The sequence below is a fragment of the Camelus ferus genome, chromosome 3 (assembly GCF_009834535.1).
Source record: "Camelus ferus isolate YT-003-E chromosome 3, BCGSAC_Cfer_1.0, whole genome shotgun sequence".
Classification (NCBI taxonomy): Eukaryota; Metazoa; Chordata; class Mammalia; order Artiodactyla; family Camelidae; genus Camelus; species Camelus ferus.
In genome coordinates, this window is record NC_045698.1 from 70,651,450 (window position 1) to 70,669,833 (window position 18,384).

An 18,384-nucleotide genomic window follows, 5' to 3' on the forward strand; every position below is an offset into this window, starting at 1 on the left:
TAGTGTTGTGTGACACAGCGGGGCAACTGGTTGGTGAGCCAGTGACACACCGGTTGGTAAAAGAATTTACCAGAGATTAAGTATAAGAATAGAAAGAAGTTTATTAGGGTACATCGTCATAGACAACAGCAGGCCACACAGATGAGAGGTGTCTGCCTGAGCACCGCGGGCCAGTTGTTGGGGTGTTTTATAAGGTCGGGTCACAAGGTGCCTGATCGCTTGTGTCTGATTGGTTGTAGGTGGAGTAAGAGGTTTAGGGTCTGTGAAGGGCGGTGGGGTTTGACTCTGACAAGGTGGGCTGAAACAAGCCAGCCACGGCTCTAGTGAGATTAAGCATTACCTGGGCTATTTGTTAGGGGAAATACGCCCAGTAAAGAATGTACTTTACCTGTTGAAGGATCACAGGCAGACATCTGAGAGCCCAGAAATGGGAGTCCTTGAACTTTGAAGGGCGTTAGTGGGCCCAACAGTTAGAACATTTAGAAAAATGTGAAATAATACTGGGAAAGCAATGTTCTAGTCTCTTTACTAAACACTTTAGAATTTAATTGCCAGAAGTATTATATTAAAATACATAAAGGTGAATTGAAATTTGCTCATTTCTTCAAATAGTATCAGAAGTATTATATATTATCACATGTCCTTTTGGAGTCTATGGAAATTGTCAGAAGTGTTCTCTTATTTGAACACATTGCTATTAAAAGAGATTTTCTATGATTGTAAAATCTTTATATTCCTAAATTAAAACCAACTTGGTCATGGTAGATGCACTGTTGAGTTTAATTTGCTTATATCTTATTCAGAAATATTTGTATCTATATTCATAAGTGAATTTCCTCAAAGGTTATTTTTATATGTGTCAAATGTGTAATATTAATCAAATTGAGGCTAAATATTAAAGCACAACTGTAAGTGAATATAAAACAGCAGAACATTTTCAAAGTTCTCCTTGTGTTACTCTCTGGTAGGCATCTGACCATGCTGTTCTCAAGGCAGTATGGCTTTGAGAAGCCGCACATTTACATAATGTCTTTCCTGTTGTTCCTTTGTTCTTTTAGTTGTTCCAGACTAATTGCTTTAGAAGGTTTTTTGTTCACATTACTCCCACTGGTCACAATAAGGTAAGTAAGGCTCTTCAAAGTTAGGATCAGGGACTTGATATTATTGGTATACATCTTGGAACATCAAAGAACAAGGCCAAAGACTCCTGAGAAACATAACATCAAAAACTTTTCCTCTCACCATCCCTCTGGTTAATGTTATTTTTGATTAGAATGGAATTGAGAGGGAACTGGGAAAAAGGCAATATTGCTGCTAACAAAGTCTTAAGGAAAGGTGTTCCTCCCCAGGTGGGTTTGGATGAGGATGCCGATTTTTACGAGGAAGTTCCATCAGACCACCAACAAACTCTCGGATGAGCCTTCCATCAAAAGCTGCTTTTTCCTGTATTCTTCAGCGGCATTTAAACCAGTTACCTGTTCCCTGAAAATGTGAAGGAAGTTCCTGGTAAAACTTCCTCTGAGACTGGTGGAGTTCAGGGCAAGCTACCCCAAGATGTGCCAGTCTGGCGTGCCAATTGTTTAGACCTGAAAACAAGCAAGACCCAAAAGACTCAGGAAGTCTTTGAAGTTTGCCCTTACTGCCTGAAAGAATTTCAGATAGAAGGCCTGTTCCAGGAAGGTGCTGTTAACATAGGCAACTATAGTGAAGTATGAACTAAGTGTGGTAAACGGTGGGGAACCCAGCAAGGCCCATTTGATCAAAGTCCTCTCTGTGTCCCATTGTCTCTAGATGGCCCAGTAAACAGTTGTTTGCCAAACAGTATTTATTTTCATTTTTTTGTGAATTATTTTACTTCCTTCTGCAGTCCCGACCACTAGTTTCTTCTCCTTAGTCCAGAATATATATATACCTCTCCTTGCCTTACTGTCTTTGGGATTCTTCATGCTTATGTGGATTCTCTGTATGTACAAAATAAATATGACTTTCTCTTGTTAATCTGCTTTATGTCATGTTAGTTGCCATCCAAAAGAGCTAAAGGGGAAAGATGGGGAAATTTCCCTCCCATACGAGACATTCTGTGATTTTTTTCCCGCAATTCTCCTTTTTTCTGAGACTTTTGGTTTCCTTAGGTTTTTCTCCTTCTACCTGAACTAAGTATAACTATCTCCCCTGAAAGGAGTACAACTCACTGATGCTTTCAAATTCATCATCATAGAATTGTACTTACATAATTAAAAAATCTTCTCTGTTTTTGCGTGTGTAGGTCCTTTGACAATTAATCATTAATTTGGTAAATCATTTCAGGTGGATTCCCCTGGGCTGTATTTTTACTCTGAAGGTTTTGTTGAGGTTCTTCCATTAATTTCTAATTACAGCAGTAGAATTAAGTTTCTTTTTATGAGCTTTCTTGTACTATATATGGTAGTTATAACTTTGACACCCTCATTATCTCACTTGGATTTCTGTGTCTGGGTGCTCCGTGGCACGTATCTTTTCCTCATTCAGAGTTCTAAATTTGCCCTTGGCAGTGAGCTGTCTCCATTTTATGACATGCTGATCTATGAGCTACATCTCTCCTTTGTCTGTTGTTGTAAACAAACCTGAGATGACTGGGAGTATTTCTCCAGTGAATTAGTAGTCTGCTTAACATTCTACTGTTTCAAACATGTCAATATAAGAGACTCATAAATACACTGGTTGTCTCCCCTCATCACTGACTTTCAGGAAATCTTACTTAACTTTCATATCTTTACTTTGGAATGAAAGCTCGGAGGTCTTCCGAGAATCCTGAAAACAATTTCACTGAAAGGGGTATTCTCTGTATTAGCCAGTTATAGAAGTGAAGAATGTCTGGTTGTTTTCTATTCTTTTGACTTTCTTCATATTGACCTTCACTGGATATGAGATTTAATGCCCTCTGTCTCCACATAGCATACAGTCAATGATTAGGAATCAGTGATTCCCATGAATTGTGAAAAATGACAGGACAAACATATCACCTGGAAGTGAGAGCTTTCTTTCTTTTTTTTTTTTTATGTAATGATTGATTTGCCATAAGTTAACTATATTCCTCTGCCTGTTTTCCCTTATTGCCAAAGAGATGGATCCACCAAGTAGCTCATCTCTCTTCCAGTAGAGTTTTTCTCTTTTCCAGTTGGTGGTTAAAAACCTACTGATTGCTTCTGTTTGAATTGTTCTCCGGTACAGGAGGATAGTCATATTGTCTCTCTGTTAAGATTGATCTATTTACAGTAACCCTACTTATTGTTGCACTGTTTTATTTTGTTTATAGCCCTTTTCTCTAGCTGAAATACTATTTATTCATATTTTAATTTACTTGCATTAATTCTACTAAAATGTAAGCTATATGAGACCAAGGACTTCTCTGTTTTACTCTCTACCATGTCTCTGTTGCCTGAAAGTGCCAGGTATTCAGGAGTAAATCTTTCCAAATTTTCTGATATATCTGCCCTTCTTTTTATTGGTATGTATTAATATTTATATTTTAAACTGAACAGTCCCACTTATATGTAAAAGTTATAAGCTACCTCCAATCTTCTGAAAAACATAGTAGAGTACAAATAAATAATAAAAAACCATCCAACATAATGTACTTGCAGATATGGCTTGAATTTTCTTTTCTTAAATTATGTTTTTATTTTAAAAAATGTTAAGAGAGAAGGGAAATAGATGCTCACTTGAGCATGTAAATTGGTATACTTTTTTGAAGGGCGACTTGTCAGTATCTAGCATAAGATAAAGCACATACCTTTTGACACAGTGACATCAATGTTAGAAATTCTTGTAAACAGAGTCATGCCAGTACACAAAGATTTTTATCAATGAATATTTAGTTCAATATAGTCTTGGTAAGAAAACAAAACAACCCCCCCCCAAAAAAAACTGGAAAAAAATATCTGATAATCAAGAATCATTGAAAGTGATTGTGGGATATCATATGATATAATACTGTGAACCTGTTTAAAAGGTTTTTATTTTCATATGTGCCTATTAACAATAATTTAAAAATACTGATAGTGATATCAAAGTAGGTGGATTTTGTATTTTAAAATTATTGAGAATCAGTTTGTCAGAAATAGAAGCCAATTAAAGTGATGAGAACAGTGTGTTAACTTGACTTTGGGTGAATATATCACAGAATCATGGATGCTCTCCAGGTGAAGATTTAAGAAATCGTCTAGTGTAGTGGATAGAAGCATGGTTTAGGGACTGTAAACAGGGTTGGGTTTTAGCTATGACCTTCGGTTGCTGTATGATTTAGGATTGTTACTTAAATTCTTTGAGCCTCGCTTTTCTAACCTATGAATTGGATCTAATAAGAATAGTTGATGTGCACTGAGGGTTTATTATGTGCTTGTATACTTTTTCTTATTTAAACTCCACACCACTAAACTCATAAGGAAGGTAATATTTTTTCTATCTTACATGTAAAGAAACTGAAGCATAGACAAATTAAGTAACTTCTTCAAATGATATAGTTAAGCAAGTGTTAGCCTCGACATTCTAACCCCAGCAGACTCACTCTACATCCTAGCCACTTAACTGATGCTACGTACTGCTCCCTGTCCACATTAACAGCTTATTTTGCTAGAAAAATGGATAATGTATGTGATTATCATAGCGGAATGCATTCTGCTCTGATAGTCACCTGCATTTGACATTTGGTAAGGTCTCATTAAATGTAGCTATTGTTTTCTTATTCTGGGTATTATCATACTATCTTCTGAGGGAGCCAGAGAGCAGAGAACTGGACAGCCAAGCTTTTGTTTAATATATTGGACTTTGGCCTCAGATTCAATTAAATGTATGGTTGCAAAAATAAAATGGTACAAAACAATGTTTCACACATTACAACTGAAAAAAATAATGATACCCAGGCAGGTAAATTTTCTCCCCATAATCAACTGGCTTTATAAGTAGGTAAGGGCAGAACTTTTCCTTCCTTCCTTCCTCCTTTCCTTCTTCCTTCCCTTTTCCCTTCCTCCTTATTTCTTTCCCTCTCTCCTTACATCTTCTTCTGTTTAAGTATGTATGCTATTGGGATGGTATATACCTGCAGCAAGGATATATGCTACTTTTAACATTAAAATTTAAACACTTAAATTTATGAACTCTTATTGAAGCTGCTGCAAGTTTGGTGAACCAATAAAAAATAACAACATGATTTAGAGTTTGGCTGTAGTTAGCCAGAGGTAGGATTTGAGGGTAGAAAAGGCATTATAATATAGGCTGTCAACTAGAAGGCTACACCTGCAATAAGGATGGGTGCCAAATAAACTAAGATGGAATCCTGGTACTCAGGAGTAGAAGGTTAAACAAATATCTAACTAGAAAGGCACATTTGAGAGACTATTATATATTGATGGTAAACTTAAGTTGATGATTGCATGTGAGATGGCAGTGTGCCACGGTTATCATACCTCACATCTGGGGGAGTTTAGCAGAGATGTCTGCACAAATTTAAGGTTGGAAAGTCATAAATACTGGGAATGTGGTCTGACAACAGTCCTAAACTAACTTAGACTATAATGTAAAAAGTAACTCTGAGAACCCACGCTGGTTCTTAAATTTTGCCCAACAGCAAATGACTTCCTGGAATGCTTCAAAAATGCTTTTAAACAAATAGTTAAACAACAAGGTCCTACTGTAGAGCACAGGGGACTATAATCAATAGCTTGTAATAACCTATAATGAAAAAGAATATATATATATATAACTGAATCACTATGCTGTATACCAGAATCTAATACAACATTGTAAATCAACTGTACTTCAATTTTTAAAAAGTTGCTAAAACAAAAGAAGGAAGAAAAAAATACTTTAGGAATTCTCCAGCATGAAGGTCAGTGGTAAACCCAGAACAGGGCTGGGGGGTGCAGTGGGGGGTGGGAGGGTGAGGGGGTTGAGCAGTGGAGTGACTGTCCTGTAGTGTTGAATAGGAGCAATCAGACTTTGCTTCCTGATTCTTATGAACCAGATGGGAAATTGGGCACAAAGTTCATGTGACGGTATAATAAACCTAAATGATGCTTTTATTTCAGTTGTGGTCTTATGAATTTTCAAAACCTTGATATATTATTATTTTGCCTACGACTTTCCCCTGGCTGAACATTGGCTTGGGTCATTTAATTTTTTTTTTTTCTGTAATGTTAAACTACCCGCAATTACATATGTATTTTCAGCAACACTATTAACTTTTAAATTATATATTTTTCTGCATCTTTGTGGGATACAGTTTAAGTTTTTAAGGTATATTTTTGGTTGTCATTAAATCATTGTCAATAGCATTATCAAACTGCCATTCCAATTCTTACTAAACAAAATACAAGTTAGTGACAATTTAGTTTGTTTTTTAGTAGAAAAAAATTTAAAAATACCTAATTTGTAATTGAATGATTTAATGCAGTTTAGATCACTGATTAGCTTAGTCTGTGGGCTGCTACTCCAGTGTTGAAAATAAACCTTTCTCAACACCAGGATAAAATAAAATGTTGCATGTTTGCATTAGAATTCATTTTATTGCAAACTGAATTTATGTGCAACTTTTCTTTTAATTCGAAAAAGGCATAATAATTTGCTCAGCTTGTCACACTTATTTTTCTTATGGGAATTAATTTTTGAGTTGTGTAAGAACACAGTAAAGCTTATAATACATTTTTCAGCTTTTTAAAATTGAAATAACATAAAAATAATTTTTTAATGTTACAAAATTCAATCCCTTCTAACCACAAATTGAGTTACTGAAATTTTATAGCTTGCTCTTTTGTAGAAGAGAATTTCTAATGAAGAATATGAGAAAGTCTCCATTACCCCATTACCCAGGTGTGATTGAATATTATTTCTAAATGAAAAAATCTGTCCTCTAGTCAGGTCTAACAGTCCAGAGGTCTAAAGGTGTTGTTTTACCTAATGAAAGATACCAAAGAATTAGAAGTTCAAAGCTATGCAAATGAAGCAGGATGGCTTTTGTTAGAAATAAAACTAATATATGAAACAATTAGCATACATGAATAGAATCCTCTCCCAAATTAAATGTTTACCTAAATTTTAGTATCAACTAGGTTGACATCATGAATTACTGTCAAGAGAGCTGACATTCTTAGAAGACATAACATCACCTGTAACCTTTAAAGAAAGCTGCTTTGCGAAAGCCCCAAAGGCAGAATGGTCAGACTGGCATTTGTATAGTGTGGTGGGAGATGTTAAAATAGCAACACACAGAACCCTTTCAAGCAATTTTTATGTCATGGACAGTGAGACTTTTGGAAAGAAATCTATAAGTAGTGATTTGTCACCACTTATGTAAAGTGGAATAATTTCAGGCAGTTTTTTTCCCAATCAGAAAGTGCTATGCCCAAAGTGAGTAATAAATCATATTTGAATCTTTTTGACTTGATATATACATCTCCGAGGATATTATTTTTAAAGCTAACATTTATTTGTTCATTCTCCATAGAACTAAAGTCCAATTTTATAGCTTTGCAAATTTTTTTCAATCACTTTCTTTGGTGTAACAATTACAAGTGCAACATACTTGTAATAAAACTGTCAACCATGGTTCAATTCAAAATGTATCATGGGAAAGTCAGACTTCTGAAGTGGGAAAGGTTTGGTACTTTTCTTTGAGAAGCAGTGAAGGTAGAGTCTCAGGACACTTAAGAATCAAATAACAGTTTCCCCCAAATCAGGGAAGTTTGGAATCCAACTTTCTATAATTATAAACCAAATTTAAAGGGTACTTCCAAACTGTTGTCTCCACAGTTTAGAGCCAATGTTTGTGTGCAGCTTTTTTCCCTCAATTGTTGTCTACCCTGAAAAAAGACTAAGTTACTGCATGTTGGAAAAACGACGTTTTTTAATCCTAAATCATCTGTGGTTTTGCCATTAGTGGGCCTTTTGAGATCATTGTGACTCTTATGTTTGTTTTTTGTGTGTGTCTGTGAAATACAAAAATGAAGTTATCTATCTCCCCACCATCCAAAATATCTCTGGAAGATTTGTAAGTCCTCTATTCTGTTTACACTTTATAATTCTGAATATACACTGCAATTGTTTATGGAGGCTATCCTTGAGTTTATACATCAGAGATTAAACCTTGTCGGGGCTCACGGCAGGCCACCCCAAAGTATTTCTCAATGGTGTATTGATTATTTTGAATTAAAATTACTTACGAAAGAGCTGGTGCATGAGGAATGCATTGACCCTCCTCTCTGTCTTCCTGTAAGCAAGAAATAAGTCTCTCATATGAAAGGTGCCTTCCCTGCACCTGGTAGGGCACCTTTACGGCTGAGAAACCTGTATAAATATACCTTGTTACTTCTTTATTTACTACCCTAAGCTCACACTCTGTTTTGATTCCACACTAATTATTAAATAAATAAATAAATAAATAAATAAATAAATAAATAAATAAATAATTTCACCCAAAACCTAAGTTATTTGTCCTGTCAATTCCTCACAAATTTATTGTTTCTTTGTCTAAGAAGTATGAAAGCTTCCTGCTTTGGCCACTTCTTAGGTCCTATTTCTATGAGCTCTTCATGTGCACAAATTAAAATTTATCTCCTTTGATCTGTCTTGTGTCAATTTTATTATTAGTCTAGACACAAGAGCTCAAGAGGTGGAGAGGGAAATTTCCCTGACAACCTCATTGCCCAAGTTTTCACATTTGTTTATAGGATTCAAGATTTCAGTTATTCATAATTAAGTGCTTGATGAACTGTAGTGTTCATCTTGTTTAATACTTTCATCCCAACAATTGTTTGTAATGTAGATTGAGGAGATAGTGTCTCTGAGGTTTTGGTTTCCTCGCAGTCAACGTTTTATGTTCTAAGAGGAAAGCAGTCTGAAATTACTGACAACCTTTCTCTATTTAAGCCAGCAAAATATTTTACTTGTATACTAATAATGTTCAAAAATTATGAAGAATTTTGGCTATAGTAATTTAAGAATATATTTATGGCTAGGGTCGAAACCATAGTTTATATACATGTGTAAAGGTTTACTGTTTGAATGGTAACTCTTAAAACAAGCTTCTCTTTGTAACTTTCACATTTGTATCTTTTCCTAATCACATTTTAATTCCTAGAGGGTAGAGATCTTAATTTTGTACACGTTTGAATACCTTTTAAAACAGGGTTTTCGTGTAGTGGAAAAGTAAAACTCCACTTTTCTAATGATTCTGAAGATTTGTTAAATTGTGATATGGGTATTTTGGTAAGTTATTTGGAATTGCAGAGTTTAAATGTCAGGATATTGTGAGATTAATTATAATGACTTCATGCCTCCTAAGGCAGCCAGGCAATGGTATAGCCCTATGTAGAGATTTCCCTAGGTGAATCATCTGTCCATGGAGAGTAAGTTTAATTACTGATTCTTCTTTGCTTTTTGATCAGTTGAAACCTCTGAGTTTTATGTAATATATTGTAAAAATATATCATCTGGGAACTTTTCCAGATTTGCCTTTAAAGATCTGAACTTCCCAATGTATGATTCTTTAGGTTACCTTCTTATGTTGGAAATAAAACTCTTAGCAGTATGTTAATACTAAAAGATAGGATGAAAATTCTTTTATATTGATATCTGTAAAAAATGTTGTGTTTTTAATTTCTGGCTAGAGTTTAAGTAAATTTATTTACTTCTGTTAACTCTGTAATTCAATTTTGCTAAGAGATTCTGTTTACTGATAGCAGCATAATGTTTTGGAAACATATGTTAAATCAGGTCACATATTCCCACAAGTGGCTTGTTCAACATCAAAAATAAATCATTACATACTAGGAAATTCTTTATTGTCTGAAGTTGGGATAATGTAGAATGTCATCTCATTCTTAGTAATGGTGACACAAATCTGATCCTTTTAGTTTTCTTGGTAGAAGAAAGGAATCTATTCTGGAATTTACATATTAGTGAAGGTACTTTTTTGGGATAAGATTGTATAACAAAGAACAGCATTTGCTTGAGATATTTTAGACAGTGCCTTTTCCCTACAAGTTAGATACAGACATGTTGCATGCATGCGCGTGTGCGCGCGCGCGTGCACAGCGCACGCACACACACACACACACACACACACACAGCCTTAGAAAGTACATATTGATTCTATGGCAAACGTTTAATTCACTAAGTTATTTGATTTGTGAAGTTCATTATGACCAATCTGTGTGAAAAAGACAAAGTGATTTTTCATAACTGACAGCTGAGATAGCTATATCAACTTTTTCTTTTGGGGCATGGAATAATATATAAGATTTAGTAAGAGCCAACTGGCCTGATCTATTTTGATGTTTCCTATTCCAAATCTCAGTGTTTTGAACCTTAAACTTTTGACTTGACCACTGTTTCTGACATATCTGGACATACTTCATGCATTTTTGGTTGCATTTCAATAATTCCAATTATTGCAAACAATGCTATTTTCCTTCAAAAGAAGGGGACTTAGCCAAAAGCAATTTGTTTGGTCAATACAGTGCTTTGTTAGAAAATAAATATTCCTAGTTCCAGGGTCCCTTCAAAGAAATTCTTTTGTATTTCATATTCCTCTTTGAGTCATCTAATTTAACCTTGTGCTATTTTCAATACTGAAATGTTGTGGTACTGAAATAGAAAATACAAGTGGACCTGTTGGAAGAATCTATTAGAAAAACAGTAAATACGTATATTGCATATTTAGAAAAATAGCCTAAAGAATGTGACTTGTGTTTGTGAATGTGTATACATGTGTATGTGTGTACACAGTGAGTACAGAAATTGAATAAGTCAGAGGAATTGTGAGTATTAGGTATAGACCATTGCTTATCTGTATTTCTTGATTTCTCTTGAAGGAGCCTGCCTTGCTTTCATAACGTAAACTCTGCTTCCACTTCTCATGTCTCAAGAAAAATAAGGTCTAGTTCTAGACTTTGTAAGATACTTAAAATGAGAGATGGAAGACAGAACTGGGCCTGAGAAGGAGACTGAGAATATCATAGGAAAAGTGTCAGTGGGCAAGTTACAGAGATGTGAGCCTGTGTACATATATGTGCGTGTGTACACAAACCACATACACACACAGAGTTTTCTTTTCTCAGATACTGTTCTGGTCACGTAGTAAAACAGTGCTTCGAGAAAAAGACTCGGCTGATCATACTCAACTGCTCTGTAAATATTCACAATGGCCTGCAAGCTGGATGCTGATCCATTCTGCCTAGTCTTTTATTCCCCCTGTGACTCCTTTTCAGTGCAAGGAAAAAAGACACTTGACTGAGCAGACAGGATCAGCATGATGCAGGTATTGGTAGGAGAGGCATAAAGAATGTTGCTTTGAGGACAAAGCCATACCTCGTTTCAATTTTAAAATATTTTTGAACATTCTATAATTTTGGTCATGTGTAGTTTTGTATTTACAGTTATAAAGTGTTATATTTATGTTTAAACTGCAGGCTCAACACTTAGTGAGATTTTGGCTGATGTAAGATATCAACAACATTTTAGAAAGCTTACATGTGTGTATAGGACATCATTATATAAGGAATGAGTTCCTGAAAGTGTAGCATAATTTAAAATTACCATAATTCAAAAAAATTTTCTTAGAAGAATAAATATAAACAGTGAATGCCTCCTTCAAATGAATAAATATTCAAGTTTCTGGCATATTTTAAAAATTGTTTTTCTTTTCTCAGAATTTTCTCCAAGATATTTACAGTGATCTCTGTAATATTCATATTATGGAGAATCACAGTGTTTCTGTTACAGTTTGTATCAGTCAGAGTTCATTTGGAAGACAGATTCCACAGAGTGATTTGAACAAAGAAAGTTCAAGGGATTGGCTAATAATAGAAACTTCTAAAGAATATAGGATCAGTTAATGGAAAGAGCAGCCTCTACTCCTAGGGATGAGATGAAAAATCTGAGGAAGAGTTCCATCTCCAAGGTGAGATGCAGACCTTGAAGGAGATGGCACATCTGTAGCTCACTGGATGGCAGATAAATCCTGTGTTGCTGCTCTGGTAGAATTTGCTAGAAATCTGCCTTTTAGAACTTGTCAGACATCTACCTCTGAGGGTGCTGAGGAAAGTTGAGGTCCTCAACCACAAAACTGTCCGAGGCAGATGACTGGGGAAGCTTCTAGCCTTTGGGTTCAGCTACTGCCATACACGTACATGGCAGGAGCAGATGCTATGGAAGCTTCTGTGTTGCTGGTGTAGGTACGTGGTACTGGAGAAGCTACTTGTTCTGCAGAAGCCTGCCCAGGAGCACACCAGGACCAAGAAGGAAAAGCCCTTTTCTCATGCAGTGTCCTTGCCGCACACCCTGTTGACAAAGCTTAGCATCATGCCAGCTAGCAAAGGAAAACAATACTTAAAGGGTCCTTCTCCTTTTGCATTGAGCAGGCAACGAAGAATGTATTTGAAGCCAACAGGCAATAAGTTGATAACAGGCACAGCCTTTATCTCAATATTTTTTTGCCTCCAATTTTTACTACCAAATACTGATTTCAGGATTTATTTCCCCCTAGAACTAAGCACCATCATGACCACTTAACCACTTAAAAAATAAAGACTATAAAAAGATTTTAAATCATGCTGATGGCAAACATTAAAATGACATAATATGCACCCCAAATCATATACAAAACATAAAAATGTGGTGTTCAGGTCATAGGAATATTTACCGATTCAAATGAATTTAAACTTCAGCCAGCTCACCGTAATCTTAGAAATTAAGCAGTTCTTGAGATATTTAATTTTTTGATATGCCTGTTATTTTCTGTTTTGTGTAAAATGAGATTTAATAAATATATTTTTATCACATTACTTCACATTTCCTAAGTCAAGTTCATATAAACTGTGATCTCACTAAGTATATCCCCCGTTGCTTGGTTAAACCATTACCTTACTTTTTTGCTATAGGGAGAACAGACAAGAGCGTGTAGAATGATCACCCTAAACAGATCAACACCATAAGAGAAAAAAATTGCTCATTCTTCCCAATGATGGCTCAGTTATTTTCCAACATCCTAAAATTGTCTTTCGTTTAACCTGGGCTTGCTTGACTCACTCTCATTGCATAGTTAAAGTTATATTTGGGGGGAATTTCCACAGCTTCTTAAGCTGTTTGCCCTTTCAGAGTTTCCCATTACTTTTAGAGATCAGTAGTTTGGCATTCTGGTCTGAGAGCCAGCATCTGTATCCAAACCTCTAATTTGAATTAGTCACTCTGTGAAATTATGCATGTCATTTAACCCTTCTCTTTAGCTTCTCAACCTCTGAATAAGAGGCATTATTTTCACTGATTATGCTGAAACCAGTATCATTATATTTTAAAATGCCTTCACACCTAGAAAAAAATAGACTTAGGTTGTATTTTTATATGTATTTTTTTTTTCAAGTTGTATTTTCCTTCTGTAAAACCAGTGCTAATACTACAGGGAGAAAAGCATTTTCCAAGACGGGTACCCATTCGACATTCCTGGCTTATGAAAGACAATGATTTCATGTAAGAGGCTGCCAGGTATGCCTTTGGGCTTTATATTAATTTGTGAAACATTTCTTTCATTATGTTTCCTGTTCAAAAATTATACACATTTGAATCAAAGCCCAATGACAGTGTCTAGTAACTGGAAAATATTTATTTCTCCTTGGAAATCTTACCTGCTTAATTACCCAATCTTTTGGGAACGTAGCCAAAGCCTGGAGTGAATCTTTTGTTGTAGGAAGAAAAGAGAAAAATAATTTGGTGCTGAGGGGAAACAGCTCCCTGGCAGCTCTTGTGGGCCATCTTGTCATGTCTGGAGTTACCTTGCAAGGCTGCTTTTGTTATTTGGTTTCGTGTCATTAGAGTTCACATCATCCCCAAGGTAAAGAACTGTTCATTCACCACCCTTCCTTTTTTCTTCTGCTTTCTCATAGTCATGTCCAACTTGTTCATATTCTGGGAGTAATGGGGTGAAGTTAATATAAGACAGTTAACTTTCAATTACTCAAGGGCTAATTATCCAGTCTATTGATTGCACAGTCCAGCCTCTGCTTTTCCTGCCCTTTAAAGGGTGGTTGACTGCCCATTAGCACTTAAACCAGAGAAGAGCAGGGGGTGGAGAGGTAACGTGATAAAATTCAGATCTCTTCTGCAGCTTATTAGCGCTAGTTAAGAGCTCAGGTGAATGGTAAAAATGTGATCTGGGGACACCTGTATATTTAATTTAGCCTTACTTTTCCTTGTCATCTCTTACCATGGATAATTGACTTGGCTTCATTACCTTCTGTTCATGTAGTTAATTCTCAGAAGTTGGGTGTTTTATTGCTCTGGAGCAGTGGCTTAATAGGTACTTAAGGCATTTGAGGGAGGTAGGGTAAGCTACATAAACTTATTTTTTTTAATAAGGAAACTGAGACAGAATAGTCAAACTGAAGAAGGGCACTTGGTGGAATCGTGGGCCAGAGTGATTTTTTTTACTCTTTGGTCTGAGTTCACAGATGCACAGAATTGGTAGAACAACCCAATGAAAATCCAGTGGCTCCCTACAGTGTGGTCTATGAGTGTAGTGTAATATGGCCACGAGTTACGGTTTCAGAGCTGGCGTGGCATGTCTCTCAATTGTGCTGCTTATGGCTGATTGAGCTTGATATATAAATATATTTTACTTAGCTGTATGGATGAAATATAGTAAGCTCTCAATAAAGAGTCAGTTTAATTCAAATTATAGCAATAGTAGTTGTAGTGGTAGTAGTACTACTCATAATAAACTCTCTGAGTTATTTTTAATATTTCGAAAAGAATAAATGAACCATACATTTATCAGTGGCGAGACCATGAGATTATTGATTAATGCAGGTTTATGTAGTAATTTAATCTCAAATTATGGTTCATGAGGTTGCCCCTAGTGCAATTCCTTTATTTTATAACTACGAAAACACAGGCTCAAAGAGCACAACTATTTTTCCAAGTTTACCCAACAAGTTAAGGGCAGAGATGCCAATGGAATAAGGATGTAGGATCAGTGGCTCCTAACTCAGCCTATTCCCCAGAATCGTACTGATACTAAGATCTTCAGTACCTTGATTACTAGAATGAATAAGTGACCTTCATTTACCTTTTCATCACTGTCCTCCTCAGTGCCTGTGTTCTTGATTTCCTGATGGGAAATGAGACAAAAGAATAACTTTTATGAACTAAGAGACCTGGGAGGAAACAAAAATGGTGGCAGCAAATCCCTAAGTGGTGGTAGTCAAGCAAAATGCAATGGAATAGTGCTGGAAATGGTGTGTCACTTCTAAGGCAAAGCTTTTACAAAATATATACGCCCTTTACATACTTCCTCTTCTACTGGCTGAGTGAAGAGGACTGCGAAGCCCTAAGGTAAGAAGACCTACAAAGTAGATGGATCCTGGTTCACTGAATCACTACATGGAAGAAAGCAGCCCTCTGGACAGGAATATCTGCACTGTGAATTACAAAGTGAATGGGAAACTTCCATCATCATAAGCTAATGGCATTTATAGAGGATGCTAGTATGACTCCAAATAATATTTGCACTATTTTTCACAATAAATGTAATAAACTGTCAATCTCTGAACCACAATACATATTGCATAGGTATTATGTTTTCTTATAAAAAAGAAAATTTGGTTCCTCATAAATAAGTTAAAGAGGCTTCTTGTAGTTATTTGGTAAAGCACTCATATTAATACTATCAATTATGCTGAATTATAAATTTACATTTTTCCTAAATAATAATTTGGTGACGGCAAACAAAACAAATTACATTTTGAGTTACTTGGACTAAAAACAATAGTGAGCCGGGCTTGTAGAAGAGCACATAGCAAGCATGCAAGGATGCATGAAGTCAAGCAAAGCAACAGTAATCTAGCATGCGTTCTGACAAGTATGTACCTTTTATCCCACACAGCAAAAGGTCATCAGTGCTATGAAAGTTATGTGAATTTCTATAACTAGCATTTCTTTCTCATAGTGAAATCAGATTTGTGGTTTCTTCTTTTCTGTTTATCACTTCACCAGTGTCTTAAAACTATGTCAGCGTTCACAGTTCCTCCTAATACCACCGACTGTCTAACCATCTTACGTTCACACTCAGAGATGTGAACACAATTTAAAAGAAAAAGTCCTACATTTAACCATCACCATACCTTTGATCCCCATGTACTTGTCTTCAGTGCTTTAGCTAAAACATAATGCCAGAGTTTTATGCCCCCCTCTTCCTGCCAGTGTCTCCTTTATTCCCTGCTTTGCTGCTTTTCATCTCAAAGATTCTTTAGGAGCATAACTAGTGGTTCCTTTCCCAGAAGGACCCGTCTTAGAGGACTGAGGTTTAGAACTGATTTAAAGAAGCAGAGCCTGTGGGTCAAGAACCAGTGGGTACTCCTGTTGGGGAAAGTTATTTCATCCTGCTCGAGTGGGGCGGACAAACCAGATTCTTTGGCTGTAGAAGTGAACAGTTGTGTCATCCCCTTCACCTAGTAACGTTGCACACAGCGTGATCCGAGACAGGATTCTACTTTCTCTCAGAATCAGTTGCCTCATGCCTCTCACAGTGGGCAGTAGTCTGCCTCCAAGACTGGAGGGAACAGACCCAGGGAACCCTGGGTCAACGTTGAACTTGTTGAAATGCTGTATCATTGAGCAAAATTGTTGCTGGTTGATTTTACGTGTTTCTCACTGCATAAATGGACTTCAGAACCTAAATTCTGAGTAAGAAGAAACAGATGGTGCTTGTATGTTGCTTCCTTAGGCCCATAGCTCCTAGTGGAAAATGCTTTTTCTCTCCCTCTGTCCTTCCCTCTCTCTTTCCATTCCTTCCTTCCTTTTCTTTTTAACTAGGAGCAGTTGCATGAGGTTTGTGGAAATGTGGGGATAAGTATGTGGGCCTTCCTCGTGTTGATTACTTCTATACACACTTTCATTTCTCTGACACAATTGGGCAAGCTGGGCTTCAGAACCGATTCTGAGAGGTGGCTGGTATAATTTTTTGGCAAAACAAAGAGACCTGCTTGAACTTCTACCAAAAATTTATCATGTTTCCCCCTCTCAGCTTTATCTTTTTTCCTTAAACAATATCTTTTACATTTACCCCTCTCTGACTGGAGATAGTTTTTATATCTCACAAACAGAAATTTGGATTAAAATGTAAATATCTCAGGGAAAGTCAGTTTTTGACTTAGAATCATTTGTGCTGGGAATCAAAAATTACTGTAAGCCTTTGACCTAAAACAAAGAGGAAGAAGAGTTTGAGGTATGTGTATGTGTTGGGGTAGAATGGGCTTTTGGATGCTGGGGAGAATTCACAACTCAGGAAGATTAGAGACCAAAAAAGAAGCTGGACTTCCAACTTCATCTTTTTGCCCAAAGCCACCTCTGTTCCTCTTCAACTGTGGATGCAAATAAAGAAGAGAGGCATTGAAAATATGCTGCTGGCACAATCTTCTTTTCCATATTCCTTTGTAGTATGGTTCTCTATCAAGTTACAGGTCTAATGAGAAATTGCCTCTGCAACTATGGAATATGTACCAATGTTTTGGAATAATCTTTCTGAGAATGCAGGAAGAATACAAGCAATGGACAGTGTTGCAAATCAACTCATCTGAGTTTTTTTGTTATGGGGATGGGAGGCAATCATACTCCATTCCTGCTGACAGAACTCTGGCTCAGAAATTATTGGCAACATGCCTTTTCTATATCAAATACAAGGAATGATTTGTTTTTTTTTTCAACATGAATGCCATAATAAACTTGCTCTGTGAGGAGAGAGATGAATGAAGCTTGGCATTCCCTGGTTTATACTTGGAGAACAGCTATACATTGTGTTTTATTCTCTTGCTACAACGTAAAATATGCAAATTTATCTTTTAAAATTGCTCAGGAAATGACGATGAATTGCAAAAGATAACACAAGAATATGGAGGGAAGAAAATAGATGACACACTATTTTCTATTAATTAATTGAAATGTCTTGTTTCCCCCATAGGGAATAAACTAAAATATATTAAAATTTTCCTTAACATAAACCTTTATTAATGATCAGTAATTCAGTTCTTGTCTGTTTGTGTTTTTAATCCTCAGTGCAAGTTCTGGTGGTTTTGCTATCCAGTCTGAACCTGTCATCTTTGGGCTAAGGCAGTGGAAGACGCAGTTTTGCTCTGCTCAGCGCTCTAACAAACCTCCCCCAGTTTTTCATCAAAAGATGAAAAACAATCAGCGGCTTTTTTGGTTGTTACTGGGAAGAATCTGTAATGGAAAAATGACTATTCTGGAAGAAACAATACAGTCAATGCTTTATTCAGTTAGACTTATTGTTTCCTGATGGCCACCTGTGGTGTTCAGTAACACTCTATAAAATTAACATCTAAGATACAAAAGACCCCTAAG

General features: G+C 36.2%; 1 long non-coding RNA gene across 1 annotated transcript in view; it reads left to right on the forward strand.

The window, feature by feature from the left end:
- LOC116662634 overlaps positions 1-18,384 on the forward strand; it is a 31,881-nt gene that overhangs the window by 378 nt on the left and 13,119 nt on the right. The gene's annotated exons all lie outside the window — the stretch shown is intronic.